This window comes from Olea europaea, unplaced genomic scaffold (assembly GCF_002742605.1).
Source record: "Olea europaea var. sylvestris unplaced genomic scaffold, O_europaea_v1 scaffold806, whole genome shotgun sequence".
NCBI classification, from domain to species: Eukaryota; Viridiplantae; Streptophyta; class Magnoliopsida; order Lamiales; family Oleaceae; genus Olea; species Olea europaea.
Window position 1 is genome coordinate 298,549 of NW_019266496.1, and position 12,643 is coordinate 311,191.

Here is a 12,643-nt window from a genome sequence, read left to right on the forward strand (position 1 = left end):
ACATATCCCTAATAGACCAGCCTTGAGTGTACTCAACAAGCTAAGTTTGATTTAGGATTCTCGTTTTTCACTATAATGATGGAAGGCAAATAATACTAACTTAATATTTTTAACGAGGGATTTAATTATGGACTTGTTCTATCTAGTTTTCCCGAACCAAAGGGAAAAATAGTTGGTCAATTTCTAAGGGGTACAACATTGGATCTATACCAATACACCATCTCCATGGTGTCCACCTCTTCTTGCGCCTCCAATTAGTCAAACTGGAACATGTATCTTATACTAGTTGTCACGCAGGCCTAAAAAAAATCAGACTCGCAAGCCCATAACAACAACAATAATAATGAACTCACAGGTCCAATATTTTAAAGAGCTCGCAGGCTCATAACAACAATAATAACAACGGACTCGCAGATCCAAAACAATGAAGGGCTCGCAGGCCCATAAAACAAAAAGAAGTAAATCAACCATTCAACATATCCATATGATCGAGTCCATAATCATCAATTAACATTCATCACATAAATGTTTCCTATGTATAATATCTAATATTATATGCAATGTCTCATAAGTCTAGCAATTATAGTCATCAAAACTAATTCAAAGATTTTGGGATCGAGATAATTAAATAATTAATTAACTTAATTGGCGGGCCTTTTTAATTAAAATCAAATTTTAACTAAATCCCGAATTAGAGTCTAACTCTAATTCCATAACTATTGGGCGAAGTGATTTAATCAAAATCGAATTTTAATTATTTATTAAATTAGAGTCATACTCTAAATTTTAATTTGCATTGGGAAGTGGTACTAATTGAAATCAAATTTTATTTAATATAATATTAGAGTCCAACTCTAATAAAATTGAATTAATATTTTAATTTAGGACAAAATTCCCAAACAAAATAAAATTCAATTGAAGGTCAAAATTAAATATTTAAGTTAAAATCTAATTTTAACAAAAATATAAAAGTCGTCAAATTTTAAATAAATTTTAATTCTGAGTCAAAATTAGGGTATGGGTCAAACTCAATTAAAAACTCATTTTAAAACAATTCAAAATTCAAAATCAAAACCATTTTCACAATTTACAAATTTGACCCAAGTTGAAAATTAACACCAGACCCTTCCAAATTAAAAATTTGCAGAACAGGTCCCTTATTTTTAAAGTTGGAAATTGACCCCATTTTCGTAATTGCAACTATGGGCCCCTAATTGCTTTATTTGCAAAGAGGCCCCCGTCTCCACCACCAAACCCTAAAATTTATTTATTTATTTTTTTGTTTTGTTTTTTGTGGGCCCGACAGTCCCCGGCACCTAGCAGCGCTAAGGCGCTGCAATGCCGCTACTGGGCGCTGCTGCATGGGCCGCGGTGGCGCGCGACCACCGTCGCTCTCGCCCTCGTTCCAAGAAAAAAAACATTTTTTTTCAAGAACAGATTCTGAAAAATAAAATTAAAACCTATATTTGCTAGACTTAGGGATGAACATGATTAAATCAACATTTAATTTAATTAACATGTAAAACAGTTCCTAACAAATACAAAGTTGGCTCTGATACCACTGTTGAGAATTTACTTAAACATGCACAGCGAAATTAAACAAATTTCAATTCCCATTCAAGATTCAACTTTGTATTTAGATAAGAACTGTGATAAGAAATATACATTTTCTTGATTTTGGAAACTCCTTCATGTTATTCCTTTCCAGCAGCTTGAATCTGCCTCCCACAGCTGTCCAATTGTCCAGCCTCCAATGAAATCCACACAGAGAATAGACTGCAACTGCTAGGGTTTTTCCTCTTGTTCCAGCAAGAATAATGAAAACCTAATGGACCTCAAATCCTAGTCATGTATTTATATAAACCCAAACGGGCTCGGCCCGATCCGGTCCAATGTTTAATTAATCCATTTAATTAAACCCGATCCGTGAATTAATTAATCCAATTAATTAATTCGGGAATATAAATAACAAATTCAGTTAATTAATTTATCCAACAATTGTTAAATTAATCAATTAGCAATTTGCAATATTTCAATTCTCTTTTGTGTGCGACCTATTAAGTTCCCGACCACGATGCCTAACGACGTGAAATATTATTTTGATCTAATCAAAACTGATAAATTAAACACCCTTTTAATTTATCACAAATTCACATTCGTCGTCCCAGATTGACATTTAGCAATGTATCAGGGCAGCACATGTGACGAGAAATGTCACGTGGCATGACAAAACCAAAACTGTTCGTTTACCATGCAATTATAATCCCTTCGTCAATATGATCCGATCAACTACGAGATATGGAAGTGTGTCAATCTCGATTATCGATCATATCTTTCATTCTACTATTAAGTCAATATGAGTCGAAAACTCCTTTTCGACTTATATATATACCTTGGTCAAGGATTTCGTTACTGACTTAATTGAACGAAATGCAGATCACAATCTTTTAATATCTAAGAGTGACGAATCCTCTATTGGTAATTCACAACCTTCATATGGTTCTTGATATACCCGAACGATGTAACATCATCAAAATATGACTGTCCTCATACAAGGCACTATGATGACTTCAAGTTATAGGACCAATTTCATTAACGAACGTTAGAGATTAACCACTGACACTCAGATAGTTATCCATGTGGAATCTCTTAGCGGGTCTCCAATGTTTTGTTCTATAACAAAACATCCACGTGTTCATTTAAGTGTAACCACACTTTAACTCGTGAGATCAGCTACTTACTTCATAAGTAAGAAATACCACACGTGATGGTCTAACTGTATTAACGATATCCGTATCTCGTTATTACTTACGACCATGGTGTATTCAAGATCCAATTATATGTAATTTGTATCTCACAATCACAATTCCTTGTGATTAACAAATCACTTAAACTTGGATCTTCGGATTCTATTATTTAATATTATTTATCACAAAATTAATTTAAATAAATAATAGATCTCGCCAAAATTAAACGCATTAAACATATTAAAAGCGTTTACAACCTAAATCGATTGGATTTAGGGCATAACACTTACACTACTTTCCGTTTCGTTCATTATCGCTCTCAACATTGGTACTTGGTATTAATAACACTTGCCATGCTAGGGAGTGGAAGATTTTACTAGCCAATTCACTTGTAAAAGATGTCAAAATCAAATGTATCAACCTTCTCTTGAACTAGAATTATGTATCTTTTGATTTCCTATAAAATCCAACGTATTTCATTCCACGTAGTTATTATTCGACCATCTCCCCAGGGTTTGAAGATAAAAGACAGGATTCAAGAGAAAATACAAATAACTATGCAAAATGACTACTGACATTCTTCATCCAAACATGTCATCAGCTAGCTTTTTGCATTGGCAAATGTTTGAGGTTGCTTTCAATCTCCCTTGGGGATTAGGATGGCTTATTCGTATTCTTACATATTATAAATTTTGCTAAATATATGGGTAACGGTTTGCTCAGCTGGAGAAAAGTTAAAGGCAACACAATATTCTGTTAGTAACAAACACACGCATGCATACAAATTGAACAAAAGTAGAAGGAATTAACAAGGAAAGGTAAAGTAGATAAAAATTAATCTCAAAAACTGTGTCAATCTATGTGACAAGCCAAATACCATCTCTCAATTTATATATAACATCTCTGGCACATCAGGATCTTTTTAGCCTATACTAGAGACCAGTATGAAGCTCTCCTAATAAATCTGTCCCGTGGATTCAAAGTATTAACTACACTTTCATCTCGATAATTATCGGTGCTGGAAGCTAATGCAATATAGAAAGCAGAAGATTTCATGGAAAAGTGGGATTGGTGTCAAAAGAAGTAAATTTTCCATTTTCAGAGAAGTTTTAATTAATTTCCAGTGAAAATAGTCTAATTAGCAAAACTCAGTGCTTTACCCTGATGTTCGACTTTCTTTGACCAAATTTCATCGTTTAGGCCATAGAATATGCTTTTTTTCAATTTTCTGGATTTTTTCCATTATTAAATAAATTCAGAATTTAATTCCATTTGTTGAGGATTGATTCAGAACAATCCATCCCCCACAATTGCATTCTAAATAAATACCAGAAAATTGAGTACAAAAGAAATGAAAATAGCATATCAACGAGGCAATAAATACATTCTGAACATTTTGTTCGAATTATGTACAAGAATTATCTAGGTACCACCAATCTTCAAACTAGAAAATATCAAGTAACCGTTCAAACAAAAACACAGACTGCCTCCACACTTCAAAACCTCCCAGACCCCGAGTAGCAATCTATTCTTGGACACTTCAACATCCAGCAAATTACTATTTTTTATAAGGTTCACCTACTGAAAATAACTCTTTACCTAAACTTCTCAGGCTATCGGGCATATCAAAATCAAATCTACACATAAACCACCTTTGGTATGAGTACAATCAATCCGAGTCAAAGAATATTGGATCTTTGTTGATGTATTAGGATCATCGACAACAAAATCTCCCACATGGTAGTGTACTCATTTTCCAAGATTGTCCAACATGTGGTGGGATATAGCATGCTGCCCATCCAACGTCGACAATTGAAATTGTACAGGTTTTATATCCCACCAGTTGTCTGAATTACAGACCTAACGACCCAATCTCTTGCCAACCCTTCCCAGCTTGAGTTTGGAGAACAAATTGTATGTCCCTGTCGAAAAATTGGAACTCAAGGTCCCCACATACTTCAAGCCATCGAATCTGCTGAAGATATGCAATTGTATTAAATCTATAATAAGAAGTAACAAGAAATCATTCAATTCATTCTCTATTGCTAAATAATAAATTCAAAAGCATCACATAAAAAAACCGAACAAAATTAATAGGATCTGAATACATTAGGCCAAAATAACTATAAGCCTAACGTTATTGCATGAACTAACTCAGGCAATAATTTTGGTTCTGAAAACTCTAAACTTTATATATATATATATATAGGCTCTCGTTGTTTATCAATGTTGCAACTTTTCATGGGCCAAATTGTTTTACCAAAAGGATAATGTCCCAGCCACACTTGCTTAACCATGTTCATTGAATTTGACTTCGTAATCTATTTCATTGCTGGCTTATAAGATAACATCAAAATCTCATAGATCAAACTTACAACTAGTAATACATTCACACTTTTTTCCTTCAAAACAATGTAGGTCAATTATAATTAATCAATTTTATTAAAATATTAAGCAAATCCACGAACTAGCGAGCATCGAAGGGGTGGAGGCAGAGTTGTGTTAGAGCTAGCAGACCATTATCTTCTGCACCATTCCCATCTCTTCGGATAAATCTTTTCATCTCTTGCTCTTTAAACATCTATATGTTGAACGGAAAGGTTCTAGATCTTTTAATGTGAATATTGTATTCTATGCAAGATTTACCTATTGCGCCTAAGTTAAACTGAATAAAATTGAATAGAAGAATTGTTGTGTATGTTGCTCATATAAAGTGAAAACATGTTTACTGAATCAAATTGGTTGATAGGAGCGCACCCAATGGAACAAAGAATTATTTCTTTTGAACCTAGATTTGGACAATAACTCCATAATTCAACTACCATCTCTGGACTCTTAAAATGACTTTTTTTTGAACTAATTTTCCCATCTCGTTTTTACCACGATTACAGAAACTCAATCACAAAATCATTTTTATTTAAGTTTTTAGTTTCGGGATTCTTTCTTCCATTTTCTTTTGATCCCTCATGTTTGGAAGCTTGAGAAACTAAAAATTGAAACCTATAGCAATTACAAAAACAAATCTTTTTCCATATGTATTCACTTTCTGACAAATATTTGTGCATTTATACGTGTAACAACTGTTAGACATCATGTTGTCAAACGACCTCCCGGGCGATAATGTAAACCAGTTTTATCAGTCGACATGAATGACTGAATGATAAATCAACACCGAATAATGGGATGACCCGACTTAACGTTATTTTACCTATTGGATGGCTAATAAACCTTTGTAGCTTGTTGGTGTGCTATTGGGTCATAACCCTAGTCGAGCCCACTTACCATATGTATAACTTACCTTATTGTTTGTCATTGGTTTACTATATATATTGGTAACTCTCTTGCCTTCTAATTGTCCCGTTTTGAAAGAACCCGAGAGAGAGGCTGCCTTCTTCTTCGTGCATCCTACTGATTGATCTTCTCTACCTCTTGCTTGTGTCTTTGTGACCCTTACCTATGTGGTATTCATCCTTTGTGAGTGAGCAAACAACAAGCAAAAGGAAGCAAAGCAACCATAGGTAGAAAGGAGCGGCGGCGGTCGGGTACCTTCGATTTTTTGGTGTTGATTTGGTGTTTAAAGGTTAATTGAGCCCGAAAATCATCTTGAGCAGCAAGAGAAAGATCCTAACATCTAGTATCAGAGCTTGGTTGGCAAAAATCGGCTCAAAATCGGTTGATTTTCGCGTTTTCAACATTGTACCCGAATTTGAAATTCTTCAATTACTCACAGACCAAAGCTCGGTTGGACAAACGGAGGCCATACCCTTTACCAGCAGGTCGAGGTGCCCCTGGTGAGGCGGCGCGTGGGCGGCATTCCGGCGAAGCTATCTTCAGGTAACTTGCTTGTTTCGATCTCCTGAACGCGCTGATATACTTTGTCTTGTGTTTCAGGTTACACAGAAAAAGTTGGACGATTTTGCCCCTGGTGCGACGCCGACTGAAATTGAACAACAAGCTCATTTTTCTCCACTCTACGGACTCATGTAGGTCCACTCTGATAAATTAGCTTAATCCATTTAAATTCAGCAATAGCAAGATCATCGTGTGGGGTGATCGTTAGGTTTTGGGATTACCGTGAAGGGGTAACCATTGCTTGTGCTAGAACTAGGATTACTTGCGTTAATTGAGTGCTTGTTCTTTTGATTTAAGTGCTTGGTATTTCTTGGTGGACGTAGCGTTTAGGTTCATTGTTACTTTTGCTAAGAATTAACAAGATATTACCTTATCACGCTTCCCAATACTACTTCGTGTGGTTTAATTAGTTTGTTAACCAATGACAACACATAATTTTGATTTGGGAATATTTAACGGTAAAGGGGAATTCTCTATCTGGTAACGAAAGATGAGAGACATATTAGTCCAACAAAAGGTGTCAAAAGCCATCGAAGGCAATTTTGCACCTGACATCTCAAAAGCCGATGAGCTTGTCTATACCTCAATAATATTAAACTTGTCTGACGTTGTCTTAAGAAAAGTGGGAAAACTAAAAACCACCAAAGAACTTTGGAAAAGACTAGAAGACTTATACTTGCTTAAATCTACACCGAATAAACTCTACCTACTCGAACGATTCTTCAGCTTTAAGATGGATCCTTCAAAGGATCTCGACGACAATTTAGATGTATTTAACAAATTGGTGCAAAATATTGTCAATTGTGACGAAACCGTGTCTGAGACCTATAAGGCTATTATCTTGCTCATTTCAATCCCGGACTCTTATAAAGAAGTTAAGAATGTCATTAAGTATGGTAGGGACACGTTAACACCTGAAATTGTCGTAGATTCTCTTAGGAGTAAAGAGATAGAAACGAGGGCTGAAAAAAAGATAGGAGGAGTGGAAAGTTGCATATGATGTGGGATAGAACTCAATTTAGGCAAGCCAGTCATGATGGATACCAAAGTAGTGGCGAATCAAGTAGTAATAGTTGGAAAAAGAAGGGGAATGATAGACCTAGGGCAAAGTCTAGAACTAAGGCTAGAAAATGCTATGGCTGTGGAGGCACGGGGCATTTTATAAAAGACTGCCATAAAGAAGGGGGAAAACAAAAGGTTAAGGAAAGAGATGAGGTAAATGGGTTATCCTCTACCTCCGATACCGAAAATGGTGAAGTCTATGTGATCACTAGTCCAGTCACATACACTACTGAATTGAATCTAACTACTAATTCTCACATGTATGAATGGATATTAGATTCTGGTGCGCCTTTTCATGTGACGTCTGAAAAGAACTGGTTTGAAAACTTGCAAGAATCTAATGATGGGCAAGTAGTTCTGTGTGATAACATTGCTTATACAATTGCTGGAATTGGAGATATAAAGATAAAATTTAACACGGGTTTTGTGTACATGTTAAAGGAAGTTAGATATATTCCTGAATTATCTAGGAACTTGATTTCAGTAGGAAGACTTGAGAAATACAACTTCACCGGTAAAATTGGAAACGGTATGTTTAAAATGATGAAGGGTGCATTAATCTCTATTAAGGGAATCAAGAAAAACGATATTTACATCACTACTGGGGAAATGATTAGAGGATTAAACTCCTCTATTTCTTCCGCCAAAATCGATCACACACATACGTGACATAGTAGGTTTGCACACATAGGCATTAAAGGACTTAAGCTACTTAATGAAAAAGGTACATTTGATAATGACTGTGTGTCTGACCTATCGTTCTGTAATCACTGTGTGCTCGGAAAGCATCATAGAGTGTCGTTCTCCACTAGTATGCATAAGGCTAAAAGCATGCTTGAATATGTGCATTCTGATCTGTGGGGTCCTGCTAGTAATCCCACCCGAGGTATTTCCTATCTATCATAGACGACTACACCAGGAAAGTGTGGGTCTATCTATTGAAAGACAAAACTGAAACCTTCCATAAATTTAACAATTGGAAGAAACAAATGGAAAACCAAACTAGTAAAAGGATCAAATTTTTAAGGACAGATAACGGCCTAGAATTCTGTAATGCTGAATTCGATAGGATGTGTAAAGAAAGTGGAATAACAAGGCACAAAAATGGTTCCCTATACTCCCTAGCAAAACGGGGTAGCAGAAAGAATGAACATGATCATACTAGATAAAGTGCACTGCGTGATGTTAAGTTCTGGGGTTCCTAAGTCATTTTGGGGTGAAGCCGTTGTAACTGCCTGTTATCTGATAAATTTGACTCCATCGGCTACATTAAATGGTGATACTCCACATGAGAAATGGTCTGAAAAATTGGGTGACTACTCAATGCTTAAAGCGTTTGGCTGTGCTGCCTTCTCTCATCAAAGTGAGGGAAAATTAGAACCTAGAGCCAGGAAGTATGTCTTTCTAGGATATCTCGAAGGGGTTAAGGGCTATAGGTTATGGGATAAAAGCCAAAAAGGAGTTAAGATCATCGTGAGTAGGGATGTCACATTTAATGAGAGTGAGATGCATTGTCTAAGGAACGAAATCGAACCTATAAGTGAAACTGAATCAGGTGAAGAAAGAAATTGGTTTAAGGTGGAGTTAGGAAAATTTAACACATCAGTACCTAGTACTTCGAGATTCAGGTCCAAGAACCTGAAGAGGAAAATAAAGTAGTGATAGAAGAGCATCCTGGGGAAGAAAATCCATTAGCTAACTATAATTTAGTTAGAGATAGAGAGAGAAGACAAATGAGAGAACCTAGGAGGTTCGGGTTTGAATCTGAATTGGATTTTGCATACGCTAGTTACGAAGAACTAGTTATTAGGGAGCCGGAAACTTTTGAAGAGGCTATGAATAGTGGTCAATCTAAGGAGTGGCTTAAGGCTATGAAAGAAGAGATGAACTCTTTAGAAAAGAATCAAACTTGGGAGTTAGTACCGAGACCTAAGAATAAATCAATCGTTCATTGCAAGTGGGTCTTTAAGGTTAAGAAAGGTACTAGTAGTACAGAACCTTTAAGATTTAAGGCTAGATTAGTAGCGAAGGGTTACACACAGAAAGAAGGTGTTGATTATAACAAGATTTTCTCACCAATTGTCAAGTACACTACTATTAGGGTCATGCTCGCATTGGTTGCGCTCTTTGACTGGGAACTTGAATAACTCGATGTAAAAACCGTTTTTTTACATGGAGAGCTTGATGAACAAATATTTATGAATCAACCAAAAAGTTTTAAAGACAAGTTAAAACCTGATTATGTGTGTTTTCTGAAAAGATCCCTATACGGTCTAAATCAATCACCTAGACAGTGGTACAAGAGGTTTGATTCCTTTGTACTCACTATAGGATTTTAAAGAAGTAAATTCGATCACTGCCTATACTTTCAACACAACGAGACTGATAACAATTATTTGTTCTTGTTGCTCTATGTGGACGACATGCGTTTAGTTGGATCATCTCCTAAGTGGATAAACAATATAAAAGCAAATCTTAGTGGAGAATTTGACATGAAAGACCTAGGAAAGGCTAAAAGGATTCTAGGCATGGAAATAGAACGAAAAAGGTCAAATTCCATCGTATTCTTGCATCAGTCTCCATACATATCAAAGGTGTTGAAAAGGTTTAATATGAGTGACTGCAAACCTGTCACGTTACCTCTTGCAAACCATTTTGTTCTATCTAAAGAACAAGCTCTCTGCAAAGAACGTGAAGTGGAATATATGAGTAAAATTTCATACTCAAATGTGATTGGTTTCATAATGTATTTGATGGTTTGCACTAAACCGGACTTAGGATTCGCTGTTAGTACTCTCAATAGGTACATGTCTAATCCAGGTCCTGAACATTGGGAAGCATTAAAGTGGCTTTTAAGATATTTGAAGGGTACAAGTGACGTAGGTCTAAAATTTAGTGCTAATAAGGAAGGCGTGAAATTAAAGGGTTTTGTAGATGCTGACTATACAGGAGATAGGGATGGTAGGAAATCAACTTCCTCTTACGTATTCACCTTATCAAATTCGTGTATTAGTTGGAAATCACAGTTACAACACATAGTTACACTATCCACTACAGAGTCAGAATATATAACCACCACTGAAGCAATTAAAGAGGCTCTATGGCTTAGAGATCTACTTCATGAACTAAGTGTCTTGAATGAATATGTGGTTGTGTATTCTGATAGTCAGTCATCCATACACCTGTGTAAGAATCCTATTTTTCACGAACGCACTAAACATATCGATGTTAGGCTACACTTCATTAGGGATATAATATCACAAGAAGTAGTAAGACTTGAAAAAATTCACACACAATATAACCCTTCGGATATGGGCACGAAAGTGCTACCACTGGTAAAGTTTAGAAGTTGCAAGGAGCTTCTAAACATCGGTACAGGTAAATGATTTTCAATTTTATCGGTTTTCTGTTAGAGGTGTCACTAATGGAAAATATTTTCTCTTTGAAGGTCCTTTGACACCAAGGTGGAGGTTGTTAGACATCATGTTGTCAAATGATCTCTCGGGCGATGATGTAAACCAGTTTTATCAGTCGACATGAATGACTGAACGATAAATCAACACCGAATAATGGATGACCCGACTTAACGTTGTTTTACCTATTGGATGGCTAATAAACCTTTGTGGCTTGTTGGTGTGCTATTGGGCCATAACCCTAGTCGAGCCTACTTATCATATGTATAACTTACCTTATTATTTGTCATTGGTTTACTATATATATTAGCAACTCTCTTGCCTTCTAATTGTCCCGTTTTGAAAGAACCCGAGAGAGAGAGAGAGAGGCTACCTTCTTCTTCGTGCATCCTATTGATTGATCTTCTCTACCTCTTGCTTGTGTCTTTGTGACCCTTACCTGTGTGGTATTCATCCTTTGTGAGTGAGCAAACAACAAGCAAAAGGAAGCAAAGCAACCATAGGTAGAAAGGAGCGGCGGCGGTCAGGTACCTTCGGTTTTTTGGTGTTGATTCGGTGTTTAAAGGTTAACTGAGCCCGGAAATCATCTTGAGCAGCAAGAGGAAGATCTTAACAACAACAACACAAAGAGGCGTGTGTTTAAAATACCCACATGAATTTATTCGTTTGAATGTGATTCCAATACCTCCGATCATCTATACTCGTAATTATCATGGCCTTTGAAGAAATTGACAAACATGTGCTTCATGCTCTCTTATCAATACAAACTTTCTATTCCCAACAAAAGAAAAAAGAAGAATCAATTTCATAATCCGGGACCAGAAAGGGAAAAAATAAGAATTTGAACAAGCAAACCTTTGTGCTACCGTCAAAAGGGTTAGGTCTACAAAGCCTGGCATATATGTCATTTTTATCCATGGTAATCAGGCCTTGATCAGGTAGTTTGCTTGAAATAAAGTGTAGTTGGAGGGCAATTTGGGGACCTAGATGAAATCTGCGTAGGCGGCAGTCCAGAAAGCCCGTGTTGATCCGTGCTAGCTTCGTAATCTCCGTCGGGTCCAAGTAGGAGAGAACTAGGGCCATACATGATTCTGGTTATCCTCCAACTTGGGCCTCGTCGACCTATTAGGTTCCCCAGTCATAGCAGATGCATGAATTAATTGTTCCAATAGTTACTGCATTTAAGTTCATATTTTATATTGGTCGCTTAAGTTTAAAATATCAAGTAGTGGTCATTGAACTTAGGTCTATGTCTTCGATTGTAAAATGTCGAGTTTTGACCACTGAACTTTGAAAAATATTGTACGTTACTCACTAGCATAAATGTTGAACTTTGAAAAAATGTTGGGTTTACAGTGAGTAGTATACAATATTTTTTCTAAACTCAATGATTAAAACTCGATATTTTAAATTTCAGTGAGCAATCGAAGACATGAACCTAGATTCAATGACCAAAATTAGATATTTTTAAACTTCGGTGATTTATAAAAAACATGGACTTAAGTTCAGTGTCCATTAAAACAATTAACTCCAGATGCATTTACACACCTATTAATGAATTTAATGAAA

At 36.0% G+C, this 12,643-nt stretch overlaps 1 pseudogene; it reads right to left on the minus strand.

The window, feature by feature from the left end:
• Nucleotides 1–4,355: 4,355 nt before the first annotated feature.
• On the minus strand, nt 4,356–12,265 carry LOC111391568 (annotated as a pseudogene).
• Between the last annotated feature and the right edge of the window lie 378 nt (nt 12,266–12,643).